This window comes from Peromyscus leucopus, chromosome 6, assembly GCF_004664715.2.
Source record: "Peromyscus leucopus breed LL Stock chromosome 6, UCI_PerLeu_2.1, whole genome shotgun sequence".
Classification (NCBI taxonomy): Eukaryota; Metazoa; Chordata; class Mammalia; order Rodentia; family Cricetidae; genus Peromyscus; species Peromyscus leucopus.
The window spans coordinates 17,214,603-17,242,585 of NC_051068.1; the positions used below are offsets into that span (position 1 = coordinate 17,214,603).

A 27,983-nucleotide genomic window follows, 5' to 3' on the forward strand; every position below is an offset into this window, starting at 1 on the left:
GGATGTCAGCCCAGACTAATATACCCAGCAAAACTTTCAATCATCATAGACGGAAGGAACAAGACATTCGAAGATAAAGCCAGATTTAAACAATACCTATCCACAAACCCAGCCCTACAGAAAGCACTAGAAGGAAAATTCCAAACGAGGGAAGTCAGATACACACTCAAAAACACAGGCAATAGATAAAGCCACAACAGTAAACCCCAAAGAAGAGAAGTACACACACACTACCACCAAAAATAACAGGGATGAAGAATCACTGGTCATTAATATCCCTTAATATCAACGGACTTAATTCACCTATAAAAAGACATAGACTTACAGAATGGATACGAAAGCAGGACCCATCTTTCTGCTGCATACAAGAAACACATCTCAAATTCAAAGACAGACACTACCTAAGAATAAAAGGCTGGAAAAGACTTTCCAATCAAATGGTCTTAAGAAACAAGCAGGGGTAGCCATCCTGATATCCAACAAAATAGACTTCAAACTAAAATCAATCAAAAGAGATCAAGAAGGACATTACATACTCATCACAGGAAAGATCCACCAAGATGAAGTTTCAATTCTGAACCTTTATGCCCCAAACACAAGGGCACCCACATATGTAAAAGAAACATTACTAAAGCTTAAACCACATATAAAACCCCACACATTAATAGTGGGAGATCTCAACACCCCACTTTCACCACTGGACAGATATCCCAAATCAAAACTTAACAGAGAAATAAAGGACTTAACTGATGTCATGACCCAATTGGACCTAGTAGATATCTACAGAACATTCCATCCTAACAAGAAAGAATATACCTTCTTCTCAGCACCCCATGGAACTTTCTCTAACGTCGACCACATACTTGGCCACAAAGCAAATCTCAACATATACAAAACAATTAGAATAACCTCCTGTGTTCTATCAGACCACCATGGTTTAAAGTTAGATTTCAACAACAACAAAAACTACAGAAAACCTATGATCTCATGGAAACTGAATAATGCTCAACTGAATCACCAATGGGTTAAGGAAGAAATAAAGAAAGAAATTAAAGACTTCCTAGAGATCAATGAAAATGAAGACACCACATACCCAAACTTATGGGACACTATGAAAGCAGTGTTAAGAGCGAAATTCATAGCACTAAATGCCCACATAAAGAAGTTGGAGAAATCCCACACTAGTGACTTAACAGCACAACTGAAAGCTCTAGAACAAGAAGAAGCAAAGTCTCCCAGGAAGAATAGACGCCAGGAAATTATCAAAGTGAGAGGTGAAATTAATAAATTAGAAACTAAGAGAATAATACAAAAAATTAATGAAACAAAGAGTTGGTTCTTTGGGAAAATCAACAAGATAGACAAGCCCTTATCCAAACTAACCAAAAGACACAGAGAGAGAGAATCCAAATCAACAAAATCAGAAATGAAAAGGGGGACATAACAACAGACATTGAGGAAATCCAGAGAATTATAAGGTCATATTTCAAAAACCTCTACTCCACAAAACTGGAAAACCTAAAAGAAATGGACATTTTTCTGGATAGGTACCACATACCTAAGTTAAATCAAGACCAGATAAACTATTTAAATATTCCAATAACCCCTAAGGAAATAGAAACAGTCATTAAAAGACTTTATTTTTTAAAACTATCTATTTCTTTATATAACTATATATATTCCTTTTTCTCTCTCTTCCAAGCCTATGTACATTTTTACACACATTGTAAAGCATTTAAAGTCTTGTTCCATCTGAATATGTCTTATTGTGAATCTATTGCTCTAAACTGCAGCATTTGTAAGACTGAAACTGCGCTATAGCTGCTGGCTCTGACCACCTTAGCTTCCCAACATGGCAGTGGTACGTTTACTGCTAGCTCTGAGAGCTATCATGGGTCTATGCTTTTATCCAAGCAGCATGTAGCCCAGAAACCTCTTTTTTTTGTTTTGTAATAGCAAAGGTTAAATTCAATGAAGCAGCTTAATGTGCCACTTGCAGAGGCCTCATTCCCGCCATACTGCAGGTCGGGTGCACACAACAGGAACCCACAAGTAGCTCAAACCAGCAGCTGCCACTCATTTGAGAGAGACAATTAGGAAGCTGTTTTTAGCTCCATTTTAGAATCTTTTCTCAGGTTTTAGGTGGAAACTCTTGTCAACACATTGGGCACTATTTGTAGCTAGAGTTTTCCTGCCTTGCCCACAGTCAGGACAAATCTTTGTCACCTGCCAGTCCCACAGCTGCTCAGACCCAACCAAGTAAACACAGAGACTTATATTGCTTACAAACTGTATGGCCATGGCAGGCTTCTTGCTAACTGTTCTTATAGCTTAAATTAATCCATTTCATAAATCTATACCTTGCCACGTGGCTTACCGGCATTTTCACATGCTGCTTGTCCTGGCGGTGGCTGGCAGTAACTCCTTCTGCCTTCCTGTTCTTTCTTTTCTCTTCTCTGTTAATCCCGCCTATACTTCCTGCCTAACAACAGGCCAATCAGTGTTTTATTTACTAACCAATCAGAGCAACACATTTGCCATACAGAATAATCCATAGCAACTATGGACTCCACTAATTGTCAATGATACACCAAAACCCATAATTGTAACCTAAAAACAAAAATCTGCTTGCCAAATGAGAAAATTGTTGTAGCTGTGATTCCATGCATGCACTTCATGACAATGAAACAATAGACTTCCCAATACCTCTGGATATCCACACCAGGAACATCACATACTTCTTTTCTCCCCAAATATGGAACATTAGTTCCCAGACTATTGGAATTCCAGCCTGCACTTGTTTCAACTCCAAAGGGATTATATTAACCCAAGAGTGGACATCACATAAGTTGCAAAAAGAGAATGCCCTAGATCCTATGATTCCTTTGTGTCAAGTATCACATAAAAATGGCAGACTATGGGGCTGGAAAGATGGCTGAGTGGTTAAGAGCACTGACTGTTCTTCCAGAGGTCCTGAGTTCAATCCCAGCAACCATTTGGTGACTCACAACCATCTGTAATGAGATCTGGAACCCTCTTCTGGAAGGTATACATGCAGACAGAATACTGTATACATAATAAATAAATGAATCTTAAGAAAAAAAATGGCAGACCACAGAAACTTACTTTGGTGGTAAACTGCAGGTATAGATCTTTCCAGACTGGAAACCTGGAAACACCCCCCCCCAGACTTCCATATTATTTCTACATAATTCTTCCACTACCACAACTCAAGGAATTAGTGGAATTGGAGAATTTGTGGCCCATAAGTCCATACTCAATATATCACATGGAGGAACTCTGCACAAAGGAATCCAATTTGATGACAGATATGTCTTCCCCATAGCATGGAAATCCTGTAAAATCAAAGAAGGCAGTCTAACACCATGTGTTATTGATGGAGGATGGGTTGAGAACAACAAATTCTTCACAGCCCACTAAAAGGTGGAATTTGTCAACACCCTTTCTTCCCAGCAATGGTTACTGGGGAATCTATGGTGATGTCTGACCTTAGTCTACCTGTAAAACATCATTACACCTAGGATCCAGAGGATCTTCCTTACCTTCCACCTCAAATCATGGCTCCCACATTTAGAACCCTGCTCTGAGCCTGAACTGAGGAGAATACCAGTCTTCTCCTACTCCTCAGGAAATAGGTTTGCCCCAAGAAAGCCCTTATAATTGATGATCACTGGAGCTATGTTGGTTGGCAACTCTTACTCAGAGTTGGCAAAGCATCTTCTGTTCTTTCAGAAATCAACACAGACACAGCAGACATGTGAAATCTTTGGTGGACTAGTTACTACTCATGAACTGATTATAGGCCTTCATCTGGAAATATATGCATTAAAGCAATCATTGGCAGATACTAAGAAATATCTGAAATTTGAAGAGACTATCTGTAGACAACCAGATCTCTCAAAATTATCTGTTAAAACTTATTCAGGGGAACAAAAAGAAGAATGTATCGAAGCAAGACTCACTTTACAATGAGTACACAGACCTATCTCAGCCCTTTTCCACAGGATTTGGAACAAAAACTGCCATCTGTAAGTCTCTACTGGACCCAAGGCAATCCTCTTGGGGTAAGCATGAATTCTGCAAAATACATTTACACTTAGTCTATAGGAACAATGAAGTACCAGCTTAGCACACACACCTATGGCCTTGGAAACTTGTCAATGAACTTGTTGTACCTTATTATTCCTTCCTATGGAATAGTTGGACTAATACAGAGGATATCTACTTACTAGCCAGAAGTGTGGTGATGTTTTGTGTATACTCTGACAAATGAAGCTTTCATAAAGATCAGAGGGAAGAGCCAGAAAGAGTTAGCCATAGAGATCACCTTTAATCCTAGTACTCAGGAGGCAGAGGCAGATGGATTTCTGAATTCAAGTCCACCCAGGACTACAGGAAAGTAATCCAGTCTGAAGAAATTGAAGCATCCAGGCAGTAGTCGCACACCCCATTAATCCCAGCAATAGGAAGTTTGAGACAGGAAGTGATATGGCTGGGTGAAGACAGCAATATATAAGGCTGGAGGAGGCAAGAGTTCAACCCCTTTTGGCTGAGGACTCAGGGTCTTCAGTCTGAGGATTCATGGAGACAGGATCTTCCCCTTTCAGCTGATGAGTTGTCAAGGTGAGAAGTGGCTATGGCTTGTTTCTCTCTGATCTTTCTGCATTTACCCCAATATATGACTCCAGGTTTTTATTATAAGACCAATTAGGATTCATGCAACACAGAGGAATACACCATCTCACTTGGGGCCAACATCTTTGTGGCCACCACTCGTGTCCAGTGAGCTCCAAATGTGAGAACTGGCCCCTTGTGTGTTTATAAACCAACTCACAGATGTTGGCAATGGAGACTTTATTGCATGCTCCATGGAGGCCTTGAACCTCACAGTTGACATCTATAACATCACCATGGATACTTTGGAGTCCACTTTTTATTTTGCAGAACCTGGTTATCTGGCTATATTTAATGCTACTAGAGTTACAGTTCATTTCTCAGTACAGGCAAACATGTCCAAGATCTCCAGCCTAACACTCAAATGGAGGCATAACAGAGGCATAATTTTGACTCATGAACTCTAGAGAATAAAGAAACCAAAGATGACTTGCTAGGAAAGGCTAGAAAAGCCATTAATGAGAGTTCCACTGTTCTTGCCTTTAACGTGCCACAATTACAGTCAAAGGATTCTGAGATTGCTGGGCATCTTGAGAACCTGGGAGGACAGATTGACAGAGTCCAATATTTATTAGCTGTATTCAAAGCAAACATTATTTCCTATATCCATAGTTAGCAAGCTTAAAAAATGTTCTCTATTCTGCTAGCAATAGTAGAAAGGATGCCTGAAGTGGACATCTCCAGTAATCAGGTTGGTGACTGCCCTAATTGTCATCAGAGAGCCTTCATCCCTTAACTTAAGGAAACAGATGAAGAGATCCAGAGCCAAACACTGGGCCGAGCTCTAGGAATCCTGCTGAAGAGAGGGGGGAAGGATTTTTAAAATGCTCTTTATTTGATGTCACTGGTAGGACATTCAGATTTGACTATACTTGCTTCCCCACATAGGTATTACTCCACTGGAAAAAGGAGAGCTCTTGGCTTTTTACATGTATCATGTTGGCCCTTTGGGCATATAAATTCCTTATGGCTATTTTGGGCCTGTTTAAGAAACTTTGTCTTAGGAGGAACTATAACAAGGAGCTCCAGAGACTACCATCACATCAGAAAGAACAAAGCAGCTATGCGTGATTCCTACAAACACATCTATGCAAACCATGACTAAATAAACTTCATGACTCATCTCTGTGATGACTCTGTGGACCATGAATATTGTATTCCAGATTTTTGGTTCTGCCCCGCTGTGGGAGCCCGTTTTCGGGTTCCTTGTGGCTTTTCCTAGCATGTCCGCATATAGGATAATTAATACCACAGGCCTGAGTGCAGGTGTCTGAAATGGTCTGCACTTGGCTGTGCTGTGGGGGGGAGGTCTTTTGCTGCATCCTTTGGTTTCTCTATAAAAACCTAGGGCAGAGACAGTAGGGGCCATTTGGAAAGGGTTCCAGGCCCTCTCAAGGCTATCCTTTACTTTCTATCTGTTTATCTCAGCAATATTCTCCACAATAAATCCTTCTATCTAATATTTTCTGCTGCTCACACTCAAGAAAACTCTGGGGAGCTGTGTGGTTGGTGGGTAAACGCCCCACAGAATGGTGCCATGAGCAGGGACTAAAGAAAAAAGAAAAAAAGGGGGGGGACTAAAGAAAAAAAGGGGATGAAAAGAAAAAAAGAGACTAAAGACAAATGAACAGGGACTAAAGACAAAGTAACAGGGACTATCAAAAAAGGAAAATAATAGTTTTATTACAGAGTTTTGGTGAAAGTGCTGAGTCAGCCCTGCTAGTGGAAAGGCATGCCAGTGTTATGGAAAATATATATATATGTATATATTATTGAGGGGCAGGGGTTTTATCCTCGAGAGAAAAGGAAAGTGGACTAGAAGGATGTCCGATGCTGCTGCACAAAATTCTCTTCTGTCAGAATTTTCTATCTTCTATACCTTTCTCAATTTCTACCTGTGAAAAATAAGTATAAGGTATAGGGTAGTGATATAGTGTAGAAAAAACGTAGAAGTGTAAGATCCTGTAGAAAAAATAAGGCAATTAGACAGAAAAACTTCAATTTTCTAATTTTAGGGTCTATGAACGCAAACTGGGGAACAAAATCTTTCTTTGGGTTTTACGGGTAGTAAATAAGCTCTTCTTTGAGCTTATGGGGAAGAAAAAGTTTCCTATGGAAGCTTTTCACCTGGTGACAGCTGAAATGTTAAGTCCAAGTGGCAGGAGAAAGTGTTTTCTCCCTGAGGCAAAAATGGGGGTGTAAAAAGCCAAAGTTTAAAATTCAGAAGTTTTGGGTAAAGTTGGTCTTTCTCTCTTGAGGGGAAAATAGTCTTTCTCAAACTATAAAGCTTTTCTTGGAAAATCTCTCTAAAAAGCTTTAATCTTCCTCAAAAGCTCTTGTAAAAACTTAAAAACTGAAGCCTTTAACTTTGTCTCTCAGAAGGACAAAAATTAGAATCACCTGAAGATATTAGTATGGGAATCACCTGTGATTTGTTCTAAGGGAAAACAACAAACATCTTAAGACAGCAAAACCTCTCTAAGTTCTTTCAAGCTTTAACAATCCTCCCTGCAGTGCAGGAGGCAGAGATGGAGTTCCTAAAAACCTTTTCTAAACTCTGTCTCATCAAGCTAGTAAAAGACAGTGGGTCAGAGTACCCTGAGGGAACTGCTTGGGAGAGTGTGGGTAAAGAGCTACAGAGAGTCCAAAAGTGCTGGAAACTTTACCTAAGAAAGGCAAAAAAGCCAAGCTTTTCAGTTACAGCCAGCTGAGGCATCAAGGATTTTGTTTGTGTGAGTGTTTCAGAATGAAAAGGTGCTCCTAATCCTCCTAATGCAAAGACCCCCTGAAGCAATGCAAACTGTTAGCATTGTATCCTCACTTCTGAGCAAAAACCCAGAGATGACTGGCCAGCATCTCTGAGTTGAATTTGGGGATACTAGGGTTCCTGCAGTTGTAAACTTCCTGGAGCACAGAGCTGAGGCAGGAAGGTGCAAGACCCAGGGGAAGATTGCTAATGAACAAACAAAGCTAAAGCTGGTGGGAACGGCACAGTTGTCTGCTTTCCCACAAGTCCCAGGATGATAGGTCCACAGCTTCAAAAAGAAATCTGAGAAAAAGCTTTCCTATCAGAGAAAGGACCTTTCAGGGAAAACAGTAAAGCTGAACTGTGTCTGAAGCAGTTGTGCTGCCAAGTCAGAACGCTGTCTGGGGAAAGAGCCCAGCCAGGGCAGAACAGAACTATCCAGGAGTAAAGCTTTCTTTTCTACTGGAGAAAGCATCTCTTTGAGAAAAGCTTTGTTTCAACTGACTCCCTGAAATGAGGGAGTGTAGCCCTAAGGGGTGATTGCCTCTGGCGTAAACTCTGTCCTTGAGCACCCAGACAAGCAAACACAACTCACTGGGTGACTGGGCCAGGTGAAGACCTGATGAGGCAAAGCATCTGTCCTAATGGGAGTTTAGAAATGGCAAAAATCTCCCTTGTTAGATTTTGAGTCTGTATGCAAACCACACAGACCCCAAAAACAAAAACGGACTAAAGCCCCTACCTTCAGAAGCAAAAAAGCTGTCACTGTGGTGTTGGGAAATGTTTCTGGGGTAGAGGGGATAAATTGAGACCAAACTGGGAACTGTCCAGGAGAAAGACTCTGAAGAAACAGAGAAGGGACATAATCCTCCCCAGAAAATATATGACCTGAAAAAGCTGCTAAAATTTGAGGCAGATTTGGGGGGAGAAAAAAAGCCCTACCTCCAAAAGGAGCTAGCAGACGTACAGAGCTGCAGACAGACACCTGAAGCTCTGCCTCTGGGGAGTGGTGGGGGGGGGGGGAAGGAACAAGCAAAATGAGATCGATCTGTGGGAAAAAAAATCTCTCTGAAAGAGCTATGAAAAAGCTGTTGTGCCGGGCAGTGGTGGCGCATGCCTTTAATCCCAGCACTCGGGAGGCAGAGCCAGGCAGATCGCTGTGAGTTCGAGGCCAGCCTGGGCTACCAAGTGAGCTTGAGGAAAGGCACAAAGCTACACAGAGAAACCCTGTCTCGAAAAACCAAAAAAAAAAAAAAAAAAAAAAAAAAAAAAAAAAAAAAAAAAAAAAAAAAAAAGGAAAGAAAAGAAAAAGCTGTTGTAAATGATCTTGTTTTTCACTGACTGGCTAAGACAAACACAAGCCCCAAGGAAAGTTGCTATCAGAAATGCCAGCCTCAAAGCTGGCTAACAAGGCAGGTGCAGTTTTGATTCAAATGAAGGAGAGACAACTGTTAAAGTCAGCTAAGGAGAGACCAGAAATCTCCCAATGTCCCATAGTTGAAAATGTAAAATACTTGTTCAAATCTCCCGTTGCAAAAGCAAAAAACTTTGTTCAAACCCTCCCAGGCAAGAATTTGTAAGCAAGTCTGGTTAAAAAAAAAAAAAAAAAAAAAAAAAGAACTAAGAAGTTGACTCTCAGACCCAAAAAGAACTATGGGAAATGAAGTCCAAAAGCTAGCTTTCAATAAGGGACTGATATAAGGGAAATGCATTCTGGGAAAGGTAGTTTTTCTGCTAAAGATGGCTACATTGTCCTGAACTACTTTTGTCAGCTCGAAAATACATTCATGGTAAACTTAAAATAAAGATTTTAAAAGGATAAGGAGGAAAATCGTCTAAGAGTTTAGGTGTCAGTTCCAATGAAAAATTGAAATGATACAGAACTAGGTGCTTCGTGGTTTGGGGCTCCAGTGGTAAAATGCCTTATTTACCCTAATAGCTGTGCAAAGTTTTTGTGGTAGTATGACAAAAGGCTGGCTACCTTTAAGAGCAAACAAGTCACTTTAAAATCCTTGAGAAAGCACTTTATACACTGAACTTTGTCTTAGATATGAAGAAACTTATGTTGAAATTAGAAGTTCTTTGCCTTTTGAACAAACTGCCTGCAATGAGTAATTCCTTTGCAAATCTAATTAAGGGGATAAGAAACAGGCATTCAAAAAAGAAATGACTGCTTAATAGATGGGAAACAAACTTCAGGAAAATCTGTCTTGCTTCACCTGAAAGTTCCTTATAAGAAATCAATGCTAAATATCACAGCTGCTAATATCAGGAGTTAAAGCTAATGAAGTGAAAATACGAAATCCTGAAAATGCTTTTTCTCAAAGTAAGCTAATTGTTGTGACCAGATGGTAACCCCCAAAGAGACCACCAAGGACGAGCATACCAGAATGCAAAAGCAAGATTTATCTGTTACAAGTCATGACAGGGAACTCATCTCAAGCTATCTCAAGTGAGGCAGAGAAGAGTTACTCTTTCTTGGGGAAGTTAGTTTTTATAGGCAAAACCCATAAAATTTCTTAGAGGGGAGGGGGTTAGTATGGGTCCATCCTTGATTGGTCCAGTTTTTCCCGGGCCTGGACTTTATCTTATTCTAGCTTATCTGTTTGCCCTGTCAGGAGTTTTACAACTCATCTCAGGGGTCTGGTCATGTTATCTCCAGAGAGGGGTATTTTGTGACTAATTAGTTACCATCAGACATCCTGACTTTGTTCTTTTGTTCCTGGGGCTGGCGCCATAATTTCTGGGGACTTGAAACTGGCCTGGGTCTATCTATATTGAGATATCTTTGTCTAAGGCCCCCTTTTTGAGACAATAGAGTGAGGGTCTTGTGCCTAGATCCCCAAAGCCACCACTGGTGACTTTAGTTACAGAATGCAAAAGTAAGTTGTTTTCTAAGTTTATAAGCCTCCAGGGAGGCTCTTCCAAATCTCTCACTCACAGCAGGGAGGTTGGAGGCTAGTTCTTAAAGGCACAGACCATATAATTTATTTTAACCCGCCTCCCTTTTTAGTCTTTTGGTTGAATATCCTGACTGTGTTTTCCAAAGTCCCTGTAGCAGATACAGCCTCCTGGGGAAAAGCAGTCTAAGTTCTTATCTACACTTAGTAATCCTGGTTTAAGCTTCTCTTTGTCTGTAGGGGATAGAGTGGGGGGTTTTACTGAGGTATTACATTAATGAAGGATATGTTTCATGAAAGAACATCTATGTTCTTGACTCCTTTGAATAGTAACAGTTTTGGTGAAAATATTGGAACTGACAACAATCAAGTCAAAATGTTTTAACAAATTCAAGACGCTATTCACAAAAGAAAGCCTCCATGTTTTGTGGGCCATATTAGAGCTCACTTCAATCTTCCTGGTCCTTTAGCTGAGGGGTAATGCAATGGCTGAGCATTATCCCAAGTGGAAATGGCTCAACAGTCACATGTTATTCACCAAAATAGCGAAAACTTAAGAGAAAGCAATTCAATCTTACCAAAGAAGCAGCTCATCAAATAGTTAAACGATGTGGGGGTATGTCCAAAATATTTTCCTGTCCCTCACTTGGGGTAAACCCTTGAGATCTTCTTCCCAGTCATCTATGGCAAATGGATGTCATGCATATTACCGAATTTCACAAATTAAAATACGTTCATGTGACCATTGACATTTATTCAGGATTTTTAATGACTGGTGCACAACCTGGTGAAGCTACAAAACATGTCATTATGCACTGCTTGAAGTGTTTTTCATATATGGGTATACCAAAAATTATTAAAACTGATAATGGTTCTGGATATAGTAGTAAGGCATTTCAACAATTTTGTATCCAATGGGAAATCGTACATAAAACAGGTATTCCTTATAATCCTCAGGGACAAGGTATTGTAGAAAAGGCTCATAGCAGTCTTAAAATACAACTTCAAAAAATAAAAAGAAAAAAGAAAGAAATTTACCCTCAATGGTCACATAATGCATTACATCATGCTTTTTGTTCTGAACTTTTTGAATATGGATGTCTATGAACAATCTGCCACAGATAGATTTTCGCACAGTGGCACCCAAGCGACTTTTGCTCTAGTGAAATGGAAAGATCCCTGCTCAGGATAATGGAAGGGTCCTGATCCTTTTTTAATATTGGGTCGAGGACATGTTTGTGTTTTTTCACAACAGGAGAATGAAGCTGGGTGGTTGCCAGAGCATCTGGTAAGGAGCATGGAACTAAGGAAGGTCGGCTGCAATGACGTTCCTATAAAGGAACCAGAATGAAAGTAGCCCGATTAGTGTTTCTGAGGTTTTGTCATTGGTTAGTGCAATAAGTGAGGAAAGAGAGTTCTGAGCTGTGCCACTTTTGGCTTTACTAGCTCCTTTAGAAAAATACTTTATATCACCTAATAGCTGTGCAGTATTGGCGAAGAGCTTTACAGCAGCTAAATGCAGTAATTTCACTCTCAGAGTGAAGTGAAGTTTTTCGGTAGAACAAACCAAAAGTACTGCTGTAATAGAAATGTTTGTCTGAATTGAATCACTTAGGGGAGCTATTATGAATTTGGGTGAAGGTACAGCCTCTAGTTAAAAACCATCTACCTCTGACAGTGCATCTCTGCCAGTTCTGGAATGGCTGAGAGAACTGGCAACTTAGGGGTGTGGCTTCATCCGAGAATGCTACAATCCCCTAGCAACAAGTATCTCAACTCTAAAGACAACACTCACTAAATCCCAGTGTTGTATAGCAAAGCTGACTATAAACTCTAAACTTTAGAAATGATGTACGTACTTCCTGTCTAGTTAAGAGAATCTAATAGAGATAGTGATGATAATTAAGAGTAAGAAGTAGAAAAAGATGAAAATAAGATATGTGAGTTTGTAGAAATTATTCTGTCTTGTTAGATCTCTGTGTTAAGAAATCTTTGGGTGTTTGCTAAATTAGATATATGCTAATGGTAGGCCTATATAAGTTTGTAAAATAGATTCATAGAGTTCCTTTAAGAATATAAGCTTGCAAGAAGTATCTAAGGTAGTCTTAAGACATGTAGTAATAAGCTTGGAAGGAAGATACTAGTTGTAAATGTAAGTTTAAATAAGAAATAAGATAAGAAGTACATAAATAAGTAGATGTTAATATGTTATATGTGAGTTTGTAAAAATGTGTAAATGTTGAGTGAGTTTATGCTTAAGCACATGTTATGTGAGTTTGTGAAAAAGTGTAAATGTTGATTGTGAATCTATGCTTAATGTATATGGTGAAAGAACCCAAGACACAGAAGGTTAGTGTCCTAGTAGATTGCAAAGTAGGCAGTCTGAATGGTTTCAAAAGCTACAGAAGCCGCTAAGAAGCTAAGAATGGCAGACTCAGAACCAGCACAAGGCATCTGAAGCTAAGATCCATGGAAAATCAACACAACACAGAAAAACCTGAGCTAACATCAAAAAACGGTGCGGTTTAGAATACTACTGTAACTAAAAAGGTCTCTTGTTGCTGGAGGGCTTTTCTCCAGGTTCCACCAAACCCCGCAGTCCCACAATCCACGTATAAAATAATCACTCAGATGCTTATAATACTTATAAACTGTATGGCCGTGGCAGGCTTCTTGTTAACTGTTTTTATATCTTAAATTAACCCATTTTTATAAATCTATACCTTGCCACGTGGCTGGTGGCTTACCAGCGTCTTTACATGTTGCTTGTCCTGGTGGTGACTGTAGTGTCTCCCCTCCTTTTTTTTTTTGTTTCCCCAATTCTCCTCTCTCTTTGTCCCGCCTATACTTCTTGCCTGGTCACTGGCCATCAGTGTTTTATTTATATAGAGTGATATCTACAACAGTCTCTGGCTTAAGAATAAAGGGTGCAGAGACACTTGTTTGAACTAAAATTGTTAACAGCAAAAAGTTTTGGTTGTAAAACGTCTCTTCATATTTGGAAGTGAAAGACTGATACCAGAATTTACTTTTTTTTTTTTTTTAACTTTTTGAACTTAAAATAATGAAATAAAACTACAAAAAGATTTTTTTATGGATTTCTTCGTATTTGGAAGGCTCATATCAGAATTTATCATTTGAATTTTGGGACTTAATGAAATGAACAATAGATTTCATTGCAATGGGATTTTGAGTTTACTTATAGTAATTACCTAGAAACTGTTTTCTGTAATTGGGTTAAAATGGAACTGTTTAAATGAAGAAATTTATTGTTTCTAGACTAAAGATGCAATTTTGTGTATGCATATATGCTTTATTAACTGGTGATTCATGAATTATTTTATGGAACTGTTTATGTAAAAATGGAATTACTTATGGAATGGTTTTGTGTTACAAATGGTAATGTTTAAAAGGAAAAGATTGGGTTTTATAACTAGGCTTGAGATTTTGCTTAAAAAATTATAAAGAAAAGGGAGAGTTAATATTCTTTAGTATTTAGTTTAAAAATATTTTCTTGTTGTTTGAGTGGATTAATGTCATATTTTGTTAGTATGAAATGCAAATGGGGTATACTAAGAGACTACCTTTAAAGTGTAAAGCGTTTGATTAAGAAACTGCTTCTGATTGAGAATTTCACTTTACAATATGGGTTTGTAGGAATTGTATAAGTTTGGGTTGTTTTCTAACTAGGTTTGAGATTTAAAAAAAATTATAAAGAAAAAAGAGTTATGAGTGAATTAAGGTTGAATTATGTTTGCAGAAATTATGTTTAACCTATTGATATTAATGCACCCTGTTTTTGTGGAGTTAAGGAAATATTTAAGTTTGATGTGAATACATCAAAGTTTATCCTATGTTCTGTTAGCAAAAAATTCAAATGATTAAGAGTTAAAGTTGTGAGACAGAGAAAATTGTTAAGTGTATATAGCACCATATATGCTAATTCAAATGGTTCTGTTAAGAATTTGCTTTGTGTTGTAAGCATGTATAGCAATATTTATGTTAACTGGTTAATAGCAATTCTTTAAGTTTGTAGTTGCCTTAAGAGTTTTTGGTTTAGAAAGGGCTTCAGGCAGCTAAGACTGCTGCAATCACCTTGGACCTAATTCAAAAGAGAAATGCCATCTTTATCATCCTCTACTCCCATACTGGGAGATGTAACAGCTATAGAGATTGCTGTAACCATTAATAATTAATTATTTTTTATATATTAAGAAAGGGGGACCTGTGGGAGCCCCCTTTCAGGTTCCTTGTGGCTTTACCTAGCATGTCCGAATAGAGGATGATTAGGACCACAGGCCTGAGTACAGGTGTCTGAGATGGTCTGCACTTGGCTGTGCTGCGGGGGGAGGGGGGGTGTCTTTTGCTCCACACCTTGGCGTCTCTATAAATACCCTGGGGCAGAGACAGTAGGGGCCCTTTGGAATAGGTTCCAGGCCCTCTCAAGCCTATCCTTTATTTTCTATCTGTTTATCTCTGCAATATAAATCCTTCTATCTAATATTTCCTGCTGTTCACACTGAAGAAAACTCTGGGGACCTGTGGGGTTGGTGGGTAAATGCCCCACACTCCACAACATCACTGTCATTTTTGCCAAAAGAGAAGGTATAGATACATTGGTCATGGACCAGAGATGGATGCCTCTGGAGACTCAACAGACTTCCTGGTGCTTCATCATTTGCTTTTTCATATTAACATACAAAAAACTGAGAAACAACATTAGAAGCTAATTATGAATCTCACTGGACTCTTGGTTGCTCTTTTCATTAATAAAAGAAGAACTACTACCTCTCCCGTAGCTATAAACCATGCATGCTCCTACTTGACACTAAGCAAGAAAGGATGATGCTCTACTATGATTGGTTTAGCTCCGAGTCCAACAGCTCCAACCCTGCTATGCCTCCCTTTAAAACACTTTTGACTGAAAATGATTGCATTTCCTTTTCTTTCTGAATGTGTTCTAAACTTGATGCATACAAACCCTGGAGAAAATATGAATTTGGGGAAATCTGTACATAACAGAGATCATAACAGCATCCTGTAATCTATATTGATTTGACCATTTTGCTTAATGATTGTGCGTTTTAGTGCCTGAGATTTATATTCCCGCATTTATTTGTCTATTAGTAATTGGAATATTTATTGTATGCCACAAGGACCAGGGGATGGAAGGTAATGAGAATAGTATTAAAAGAACAAATATGTCTTTTAGACATGTAAAAATTGCTTAGTCAGGAACCCCAATACACCGAAGGCTGTACCTGATAACCAGAACTCCATAATATCACTCATTTAAGATAACCATACAATCCTAAGACCCCAGGAAAACCACTGGACAGTATATAAGCACATACCAAGAACAATGCTCTGCTCTGCACATCTGAAGAGACATCACCTTGATCAGTCTTGCAGCTAGAGCATCTCCTCCAGAATTCTGACCATTGAATCAGAGACTTCTGCTAGAGACTGGAACTGAACTTCAACTAGGATATATCACATAGGTGAGTACCCTTCAGGAAATAGACTAAGGAACATATTTAGGAATTTAGAGGGTGAACCTTGTGTGATGACCATAAACAAATATAGCTTTTGTTATACTAACTATGCATATCAACCTTCTTGCTCATCAAAGTTAGGATCACTTAGAAACCATTTTGTTTCCTATGATTGATGATTGGATGTAAGTCTGCATCAGAGTGAGGAAATGGAAACTTTCTCAAATAAAATGCATGATCACAGATTTTGAAAGAAACAGTATGATTTGTACTGTACAGCTAAAGCAATTTGTCTTGCTCTAATTGCTTTATGAGTCATAAGAACTTTTAAAGATAATGTATCCCCATTTTTTATGAGTACAGCGTATGTTCAAGAGAATGGCTTCCATGAGTGTACAGGTGACACACAAGAAAAGAGGGTGTCAGTTACCCTGAATCTGGAGGAGTAGGCGGTTATGAAACGCCCAACATGGGTGTTGGGACAGGAACTCGGAGATAATACTGTTTATCCAATAAACCAAAATCTTTCACACATGAACAAGAACATGACTAACTAAATAAAGAAGTAAATAAATGATCCTTGGGAACATGATGCATCAATATTAAGATGCTGTGTATGGTAAACTTGCACCATACATTGAACAAAATCCAAAGACAATACCCAACAATTTAAATAGGAAAGCTGATTTCAAAGCTACATGCAAAGTCAAAACACTCAGAATTCTCAATGGGATTAGGAAAAGATAGTACACACATTGACACAATGTGACTTCCATATTTACCCAAAAAGCTGCAACAATCAAGAATGTGTACATTTGTGAAAGACTAAAGAGGATGGAGAGAAAAAGCAAAGAACAAAAGTAGGAAAATATAGCAAAATTTTAATCAAAAGACCAAAGGAAACTCAGTCAGGAAAAGTATGATCTTGACCAATGTTACCCACCTACCTATGATTCCATGTGTATAGAAATTAAATAATCCCAGCCTTCACAAGTTTTACAAAATTAGCTCATAGTAATCCTTAAACTGCTATGTTTTTGCCCTCTGACTCCTGATACTCCTTCCATAGAGGTACCATGATCTTTGCAAAGACGGTTAACTTCTCCAGATCCTCCTACAACTCTGTGGCCCTTCATGCTCCCTTGTGTTTTCAGGCAAACCCAGCCCCAATGATGCCTACACAGAAAACACTATAGAAGAATAATTTCATGTCTGATTCCATCCACATAGATTATGTCACAAGATGTGGCATCTGCCCTATCCACCTGCCCAAAATCATGCAAACCAAGATACCTCTGTAGCTCAGAGCTTTCTTTTGTCCCCTGAAACTGACCTTCACTGAATCACACCATAGTGGCTGGCAGTAACAGAAAACTAAAAGCATTCTAATCATGTATTGCTGAAGGATGATCCCCATCACCCCCTTTCTACCATTTTCTAAACTCTCTGTAACATTTATAAGACAAACCTGAAAGGGAAAAGTAACATCCGGTACTTGTAGAAACCAGACCTTCAGTTTTCCAATCTGTCCTCCCAGATTCCCACTGTCACAGAAGCAAAGCCTGTGTGTGCACACTGGACAGTGACATTACAAGCATCATAGCCTCCCATGCCAGGGTGGCAGAAACCTTCTCATCCCCAGGGAATTCACACTCACTAAGACTCAGAGGCCAAGGGCCACTGCCCAGGTGACCACAGGGACAAACAAAAACAGTCTGGCTCATGGTCTATCCCAGTCCCAGCAGTTCAGACTCTAACAGCTCAGCCAACCTGCTCTTCCTGGACAGTGGCCCCCACACTCACCATACCATGGCTGTGGTCTTCCTTACAGCCCCCTACAGCAGAAGCAGAAGAGAATCCTGGAAATAACCTCTAAGCTCCCTCCCACTGGTGCTCCTCATGGCTAAGCCTTCCCAAAGCTCCTCATTAATTAGGACCACCCAGTTGGACCTCAGGACATTAGCAGTTACCCTATTGGGTGAGCTGAGATCAAATGTCTCTAACTGCACAAACCCTCCCAGCTCTGCCTTTCAACAATAGGGTCGGACAGGACACTAGTCTGGGAAATTTGTAGTTTAATAAATAGAATCTTCCATTCTCCAGAGTGCTTCCTGTTCCACTTCCAAAGCACAGAGTCCTTTGCATGCACATTCCATTACACACTCAATGCCCAGTGAAGCCAACCCTTTGCTTCAGAACTGGGAGGTCCTGACGCCAAACACAAGTCACATTCAAATAGTAACTGTTGTTAAAGCTGAAACAGGTCATGGATTAGAACACAATGAAGGGTCTATGGGAGGGCTTGGAGCCAGGAAAGAGATAGTGGAAATGAGGTAATTATAATCCAAAAAATTATGTTGGAAAGTTGAAACAGGCTTTATGGCCATGTGCTCCAGAGACTAGGGATGTGTACTAGAGCACACTAAGTACTACTCATGCATTTCTCCCAGGCTGTACATCTGAAACCTGGAAAAGAGTCACGTTAGGCAGGACCACAACCATTTTATCCAGTTCGTTTATTTAGGTTGAACTGGTGTAACTACTGTAATTTTGTTTCACTAAAATTCAGTTCTTTACCCAGATTCTTGATTGTCTGGTCTGTGGAACAGAGAAATGGTCAGTCAGGACATTTATGGAATGTCTAAAATCGATGACCTCACTACTCATTGCTACTGTCAACTCCTGTCACAGCAGGAAAGCTTTCACCTCCTTGACAACACCCCTTCTCGCTTTACCCAATAAAAACTGCCCCATTGCTACTCAGGGTCTCTCCTGCTCTGCTGCTGCATCATGTGAATGAAGAGGCCCTAGTTAACTAGCAAGAATAACAAGACTCTGCTTTTGCATGGAATTTGGTCTCTTGATGGTCTTTGGGGAACTCTGGGTACATCAGCTAGAGCACTACTTATCTTAGGGATATCTGGGAGACAGCCCTCTCTTAGCTTAATTCTACTTTGTGACTTAATGTTTCCTAAAAATGGGTAAATCCTTATATCGTCAATTGTATTACTATCAATTCTACTTTTCTATATCATATTTTAGCAGTGGAGTGCTACTCTACATAGGAGATGCCCTTTACAAGCTCCAGGAGATTAACAACAGACAAATTGTAACCTAAATGTTAAACGTGCAGAACTCCTGAAAGATACTAGAGAGACCAAGGCTCTCCGTGTTTGGCAAATCTGCTTTCCAAGGCGACAATACAGGGACTACAGGAGCCAGCACTTCACAGTGACAACAACAACAAGGATATTTCTAAGTCTTGTTCCCAATGCTCTGCACAGACACAGCCCAAGGAGGTGAGTTATTCAGAGACTGCTGCCCCAGCCCAGGAAGTTGCAAGGATCATGTAGGATACACAGGACCAGGAAGGCACATGTGGGACGCGCAGGGCCACACAGGACTGGGCAGGACATGCCGAACTCTGCCTAGGACTGCTGACTCCCACGCAGCCCCGAGAGGACCTGGCTCCCATGGCTCAGAAGGGCCTAATCACAGGGTAGGTACAATCACATCCACATGCACAATTTTTCTGGGAACCTAAGGAAGTATCAGGGTGGGATTGAAGGTTACACAAAGGTTACAGTGGTCTTTCCTGGAACACTTGCAATTATTCCAGTCACAGTTGAGCAACATATCTTAACAGAAATCTCCATACATTGTGGTAAGGGTGGTTGAGTAATGGCTGAGTCAGTTTGCTCTTGGAACTAGCTTTTTAGTTCCTCATTCTCCTCGGGCTTGGGGGGTGTAAGCCTGAAGGGTTATGGTCTTTCAGTGTGATGACCACCAGCATAATAAAGTATAACATTTGTTATACTAACTATGCACATCCGCCTTCTTGTTCATAACGTTTCTCTTTTCCCCACTTCCTCTCCAGCATTTGTTGTCCCTTGATTAGTGGGTCTTTGCCATTTTGATTGCAATTACCACAATTCTTACCAAGAGACCAAAACCTGTTCCTATTTCTATTACAAACAGGAACAATTTATAATATCAACAACCTCCATCATTCTGATAATGACCAATATAAATAGTTTTTAAAATACAAAACAGCAAATGCCTCAAAACAACAGTTATGAGTTCCTCTGCCTAAAAACTTTGCAGTTTTACCTAGGAGCTCACCTAGAAAGATGAGGGTGGCTACCTGGGAACATTCAAATCACTAGCAACTTCTGCTGTGAGATCCCTGCTCCCTTTTTTAGCATTTGAATTGGGTATCTGCCTTTTGCAAATATCTCCTTTAGCTACATCCGAAGACAAGACCAGCTCCAAACAAAGTACTCACATGACAGCTCAAAATTGTCTCTAAGGACAATTCCACAAGAACCATACAACTAAATAATTGGGTATAAACTGGTACATTACACTGATTTGGTTTATAATCTCATTGAATTATACCAATGAGAGGGTTGTTTATGAGTCCTGACATTGATTCAAAAATTAGTGACACAAACATATACTTCTGTCCTATAAGGGAACATGAGAGAGTTGTCTGAGTTACTGTCTTCCTTGCAGCAACAAAGTAACTGACAATATGTAATGTAAGGAATGAAAGGTAGGTTATAGCTTAAGTTCCACAGGGAAATACTCCATTATGATGGGAAAGACTTGGAAACAGTGTTGGGAGTCTAGCTCCAGAATTGGGTCCAAGATTAGGAATCAGAGCAAATAGAAATTTCTGACAGGTGTAAACTTGAATGTCCACAGCAATACATTTCTCAAAGGAGGCTTCATTTCCTAATAATTGAACAACTGCAAATACCACTGCCAACTTGGGATCCAGGGTTCAAATTCATTAACTGTGGAGGATATTTTACATTTCAAATTTTAAAAGTTAATTCTGGAGTCAAATATCCCTGACCATGATCTAGTAACATATATTTAATTAATGCAAAATGCATGTTCCCTTACAATAAAAGTCTTATAAAGGTTATTTTTCCGCTTAAAAGAGCACTAAGAGCATTATGAACAAGGAAATTAAAATATATTAACATAGACAACTCTCATGATAGAGATGGGCATTACTTGGCAAAGAATTGAAAAGCTACAGCACAGATGCAGTTAGCACCCAGGTTTAGAAAGTGAGACTATGTCCCAAAACACACTCACTCCAAAAATCTCTACTTAAAGGTCAGGCCTGAGAAGATGGGTTAGCAGACAAAGTACTCACCTGGCAACTGAGAACCTGAGTTGTTATACCTTAAATTCTGCATTATAAAGCCAGTTGCAACATTGCATTCTTATAATCCAATGCTTTTAAGGCAACATAGGAGGCAGAGAGGAGAAACCCTACAATCCTATGTGTGTTTGATAGTAAACTAGAGACCCTGTCTCACCACACATGGTGAAGAGACAGGACCAACACTGAAGGTTGTCCTCTGACTTTTCCACCCATCCCATGGCACACATGAACCCACACAGAAATGAGCACATACATAAAGCAACCATAGTGAATAAACAATAAAATTACAAATTGGATGATGTGGCACACATCTTCTTTTTCAGTACCTGGGAGTCAGAGGCAGGCAGAATTCTGGGAGTTTTAGGCCAGCCTGGGCTATGTTATGAGTTCCAGGAAAGCCAGAGCAACATTGTTGCAGGGGTGGTTGAATAATGGCTGAGTGAGGTTGTCCTTGGAACTAGTTTCCTTTTTAGTTCCTCATTCTCCTGGGGCTTGGGGAGTGTAAGCCTGAAGGGTTAGTGTCTTTCAATAGAATGATTAGATGGAGAAAAACAACCTAGGAATGTAACAGTGTAAAATTTCTCCCACTTCCAGTTCTCTTGAAATATAAGTAAATATACAGGAAATTCCTTGGAAGCTCCCTCTTGCATAGAAAATTGCTGTACTTCGAATACTGAGCCAATGGTATATAATGAAATGCTTGCTGGAATTTGATTTAAAATATTCAATATATATCATTTATTGAGCTGTTTATGGATAGCGAGTTCTAGGTCAGCTGGAACTTTCTAATGAGATCCTGTAACAAACAATAAGCAAAATTATATTCAACTATATTTGTGAGTGTGTGTGTGTGTGTGTGTTAAGACATGTCTTACTATCATACTCACTATGTAGACCTATCTATCTCAAAGGCTCTGTTACCATGTTTGCTACTACATTTCTGAGAATAATTTGACAGGAACCAGTGGTGACACCTGAAATGACTTCAAGAGATATTGTCCTGAATCTGCTGTGCTCTTCGTTATTTAGTTTTGTTTTTCTTTTACGTTGCATGTGTGTGCATGCATGCCTCGTGTGTGTGTGTGTGTGTGTGTGTGTGTGTGTGTATGTGTGTGTGTGTGTGTGTGTGTGTGTGTGTGTGTGTGTGTGTATAGCACAAGCTTTCTTCAAACTGCCAGTGGTCTTCCTGCCTCTACACTCCCATTTATGGCTCAAGTAGGCTCTCCTAAAATTATTTAGTGAGAATGGTCAGAAAAATACTGGTTCTGTGAAAGATGAAAGACTCAGATGCACAGCCTCATGCTGTGTTGCTGCAAACTGGGTGTTCATAGGGACCTCTGCTCAGGTTAAGCTGGGGCACCTCAGTGCACTTTGGAAAGGCGTTTCAGGATAAGTCAATGCAAACCAGAATATGAATTTTATTTCAAGGTTCTCTCTATGTATTAGCGGCTGTCATTGAACTCAGAATGTAGACTAGGTTATCCCCAAGCTCCCAGAATTCCACCAGCCTCTGCCTCCAAGTATTGGAATTAAAGTTGTGTCCCCATCATTCAACTTGTAATTTTATTATATATTTTCTTCTGACTGTTTGTATTTGTGTGTTCATTTGTGTGTGGAAAGGTGTGCATGTGTATCATGGGATGGGTGGAAAATTCAGAGAATAACTTTAGTTGTTGGTCTTTTCCCATCAGCATGCTAGAGACAGGGTCTCTATTTTGCTATCAGTTTTGTTCATAGCTGGCAGGATTTCTCCTGCCTTTTATCTTGCCTTAAACCACTCGACTATAGGCATGTACTGTTGCCACTGACTTTATAAAGGGATAGTTGCAAGGTGAGTACTTTATCTGTTAACCCATTTTTCTCAGCCCCAAAGTTTATTGAGTAGAGAGTTTGGGAGTGGGTCTGTTTTGAGGCACAGTCTCACTTTCTAACCCTGTCTGACCTGGGAACCATTATGTAGTCGATAGGCTAGGCCTGGAATTGAGAGACATCTACCTGCCTCTGCCTCATGTGACCACACCTGGCTAAAAAGAGATGTTTATCATGGATTTAACACAGATATTAGCGGAAAGAAAGGACTTTTGGATAGTGTGGTCTGGTAAGGGAGCACTACACTTAAGAACTGACACAAAGCTATGTTTACAGTTCTGTTGACTTTGTAAGTTCCATTTGAATGGGTCCTTAGGGAGTCTCTCTTGAGAAACTATGCCTCTCTCAGTTTTGCAACCTGTCTAAGCCTTGGGAGGTTTCTCTAAGGCCCTGATGTATAGGGGTGGGGCGGGGCGGGGGAGTTCCTTCTCAAAAACTAGGAATATGCTTGGGAGAGCTGGTAAAAGTCTGGGACCAGGGCCTTTGGGAAGGGTTTCTTCAGATCCTGAGAGCCATCTCTTTCCACACCTGGGCTGTGGTAATCAGTCCCAGCCACTGTGGAGTTTTTTTTTTTTTTTTTTTTTTTATAATGTTCTAGAGATATCTTGTGTTCCTCTTGTGCAATATTGTCAGATTAGCGTCCTTCTGAAAATGTATACTTTCTTTTAAAACTGAACCCATTGGTTTATATTAACTAGAGACTTGCTGTGGAATTTGGCTAAAATCTCCAGCCAATCTAGGATAGGTTTGTGCTTCAGGTGGAAGAAGCCAGGGCTGGGAACCATTGGACTGTTTCCCTTCAGCTTACCCGGTCCTGTCACTCAGGCCTCACTAGCCAATCAGGGAGTCGAGCGGACTCACCAGTCAGATGGGAGTGTTCTTCCTCCTGGCGCTAGACGTCTGGTTCAGCTCTTAGGATGAGGAAGTAGGAAGTTGGCTTCTTGTGCTGTACCCCGTGCGCTCTGCTGTGGGTTGAGTACTTGGCAGCTGCGCCATGGTGAGCAAGGGGCTTCTGTTCCCAGACCGGGAGGAGTGGCCGGCCATGGTGAGCGAGGGGCTGCTTTCCCCAGACTGGGAGGAGCGTCCGGCTGAGCCGGAACCGGGTGGTGGGTCCTCCCGAGGAGGGTGGGAGCCAGTGGCCAGAGGCAGAATTCAGTGTGGTCCTGCCTGGTCCTGTGCGAGCCTGCGAATTCCACATGTTCCTTCCTCGTCCTGGGTGTTACGCGTGTATTCCTTTTTGATCCTGCGTGTCCTACGTGGCCCTTGCAACTCCTTGGGCTGTGGCTGAAGCCTCTGAATAACTTCTCTCTGTGGGCAAAGCATCTGTGTCTGTGCAGAGCATTGGGAACAAGACTCACAAATACCCTTGTTGTTGATGTCACTGTGAAGTGCTGGGGCCTGTAATGCTTGTATTGTCACTATGGAAGGCAGATTTGCCAAACTTGGAGAGCCCTGGTCTCTGTAGAATCTTTAAGCAGTTCTGCATTTTCAACATTTAGGTTTAGGATCCATCTGTAGTTAATTTGTGGAGCTGGTAAAGGACAAGTCCTGTGTAGAGTAGCATTCCACTGCTAAACTGTGATGTAGAAGAGTAGAATTGATGGTAATAGAATTGATGGTATAGTGATTTACCCATTCTTAGGAGACATTAAGTCACAAAGTAGAATTAAGCTAAGGGAGGGCTGTCTCTCAGATATCCCTAAGATATGTATGCTAACCGTGCCTTTTAGAGATTAATATGATAAGATGTAAATACTTGTTCCCAAGGACTAACCAGCCATCCAGGAACATTCCCATAACAAAGGAGAAAATGTAATTTACAGCCAGCCAAAAGGGTCCCCCCATTCCCTGCCCCCCTGCCAAAGAACCGGCCTCTAACATGCTGCTCACAGGGGCACAACCAACATTAAGTCCTTGTGTGTTGTCATCATCGTCTAGAACAGCTGCATTTCCAGTCTTTTTGTAAAGTGTTTTTGAGTCAAATTCTCTGATGTAGATTGAGGAGGACTTGAATCCTGTCTGTATCCCCACAGGGCATTCCCCTTACTACTGTCCTGACCAAGCACTATGAATTTTTTTTTTTTTTTTTTGGTTTCCCGAGACAGAGTTTCTCTGTGTAACTTTGCACCTTTCCTAGAACTCCCTCTGTAGGCCAAGGAGGCCTCGGAAATCACAGATATCCGCCGGCAAAAGTCTGTCTCCCGAGTGCTGGGATTAAAGGCATGGGCCACCACTGCCCAGCCAGCACCATGAATTCTTGTATTGCAGGTCTGTAGCACCACAGAGTTCTAAAGTAACCACTTTGAGTCACATAGTGGACTGTCCATTGCAGTAACAGGAAAGTATTTGTGTGTGGATCATGGCATCTCCCTTAAGACCAGAAGAGGAGGAGAAACAGTGTCCTGTTTATACTGCATGGGGAAACAGACTAGGCAATAGCTAGACCATGGGCTGGAGTTTAAGGCAGTGAGCTGCAGAGGTCTTCATCATAAAAAAGGACCCGCTGGGCAGGGGGAGTGACTTTCTGTGTAATTTAATTCCTGGTATTATTCCTTCCATGTGAATGAAGATAGATAGAATTGGTGGGTGTACAATTTAGGGAGGGTAACTTGAAGTACTGAGTCTTCAGTTTCCAGTTAGGGAACTCCCCTGTGCAGATATGTACATTCCTGGTTAACACAGTTAAGTCAGCTCAGAGGTTTGAGACACAGGCCATTGGCTTTAACTCCATGTGTCAGCTTATAGCACCCAGCAGCTGACACTTTACATGGGAAAGTCATGCAGTGTCTTATGAATGGCATTCTCTCTAGCAGGGAAGTGCCTACTCTGTTGCAAAGTCAGTACTGCTAAGTGTTCTTCCAGTTATTTCTATCATTTTAAAAAGTCAATTAGTGGTATCATTTTTTCAATTTCACTTTCTTTAAATGTATTATAGCTCTAATCTGTTTTCCAATGTTTCCTAGCCATTAAGAATTTCTTTCCAATTTTTCTTAGGTGCTATTTATTTATATACCTTTATAGAGCAATGGTTCTCAACATGATGGGTAGAGGCTCCCTTTAACAGCAGTAGCCTTAGACCATTGGAATACACAGATATTTTTTATTATAATTTATAACAGTAGCAAAATTTTAGTTATGAAGTAGCAGTGAAAATAATTTTATAGTTGGGTTCACCACCTCATAAAAGACTGTATTAAAGTATGACAGAATTAGGAAGGTTGGGAACCACTGGTTTAGACCAATGTCTCCTGTAGCTCAAGTTTGTCTCATACTACATAATTGAGAATTGCTTTGAACACCAAATCCTGCCTCTGCTGCCCAGTGCTGGGAAGACAGTCCTGCAAATCCTTCCACTCTGGGCCTTGACTGGTCAGTGAGATGGAAAATAGTTCAGTGAATGAGTACCCTCAACCTCTCTAGATTTCATTGTGAAATTACAGATGAAGTGGGCCCTGTGTAAGAGTTGAGTTCACTGACTCACTGTAAAGCAGGTGTAGTCACAGCACAGAAGGGTTGGCAAGAAGGAGGTGAAAGCTTTCCTGCTGTGACAGGAGTTGACAGTAGCAATGAGTAGTGAGGTCATTGATTTTAGACATTCCATAAATGTCCTGACTGGTCATTTCTCTGTTCCACAGACCAGACAATCAAGAATCTGGATAAAGAACTGAATTTTTGTGAAACAAAATTACAGTAGTTACACCAGTTCAACCTAAATAAACGAACTGGATAAAATGGTGTGGCCCTGCCTAACGTGACTCTTTTCCAGGTTTCAGATGTACAGCCTGGGAGAAATGCATGAGTAATATTTAGTGTGCTAAGTACACATCCCTAGTCTCTGGAGCACATGGCCATAAAGCCTGTTTCAACTTTCCAACATAATTTTATGGGATTATTATTTCCTCATTTCCACTATCTCTTTCCTGGCTCCAAGCCCTCCCATAGACCCTTCATTGTGTTCTAATCCATGACCTGTTTCAGCTTCCACAACAGTTACTGTTTGAATGTGACCTTTGTTTGGCATCAGGACCTCCCAGCTCTGAAGCAAAGGGTTGGCTTCACTGGGCATTGAGTGTGTAATGGAATGTGCATGCAAAGGACCCAGTACCTTGAAACAGGAATAGGAAGTGCTCTAGAGAATGGAATATTCTCTAAACTACAAGTTTCTCAGACTAGATACCTGTCCAACTCTAGTGTGGAAGGGCAGAGCTGGGAAGGCTTGTGCTGTTTGCGTCATTGGATCTCCACTCACCCAGTAGGGTAACTGCTAATGTCCTGAGGTCCAACTGGGTGGTCCTAACTAATGAGGAGCTTTGGGAAGACTTAGCCATCAGTAGCACCAGTGGGAGGTAACTTCCAAGTTCTCTTTGGGATTCTCCTCTGCTTCTGATATAGGGAGCTCTAAGGAATACCATAGCTATGCCATGGTGAGTGTGGGGGCCACTGTCCAGGAAGAGCAGGTTGGCTGAGCTGTCAGAGTCTGAACTGCTGGGACTGGGATAGACCATGAGCCAGACTGTTTCTGTTGGTCCTTGTAGTAACCTGGGCAGTGGCCCTTTTCCTCTGATCCTTACTGATCCAGGGAGTATGGATTCCCTGGGCATGAGAAGGCTCTGGCACCCTGGCATGGGAGGCTATGATGCTTGTAATATCACTGTCCAGTGTGCACACATAGGCTTTGCTTCTGTGATAGTGGGAGTCTGGGAAGACAGATTGGAAAACTGAAGTTCTGGTTTCTACAAGTTCTGGATGTTTACTTTTTCCTTTTAGGTTTTGTCTTATAAATGATACAGACAGTTTAGAAAATGGTAGAAAGGGAGTGATGGGGATCATCCTTCAGCAATACATGATTAGAATGCTTTTAGCTTTCTGGTACTGCCAGCCACTGTGATGTGATTCAGTGAAGGTCAGTTTCAGGGGACAAAAGGAAGCTCTGAGCTACAGAGGTATCTTGGTTTGCATGGTTTTGGGGCAGGTGGATAGGGCAGAATTCACATCTAGTGACATTATGTGGTTGGAATAGACATTAAATTATTCTTCTACAGTGTTTTTTGTGTGGGCATCACTGGGGCTGGGTTTGCCTGAAAACACAAGGGAGC

General features: G+C 40.6%; 1 protein-coding gene across 1 annotated transcript in view; it reads left to right on the top strand.

The window, feature by feature from the left end:
- Positions 1 to 23,746: 23,746 nt before the first annotated feature.
- Positions 23,747 to 27,983, top strand: part of LOC114688574 (zinc finger protein 431-like) — a 34,676-nt gene continuing 30,439 nt past the window's right edge. The window contains exon 1 of the mRNA XM_037206548.1: positions 23,747 to 23,932. The gene's annotated coding sequence lies outside the window, so the exon portion shown is untranslated. The remainder of the gene's footprint in view (positions 23,933 to 27,983) is intronic.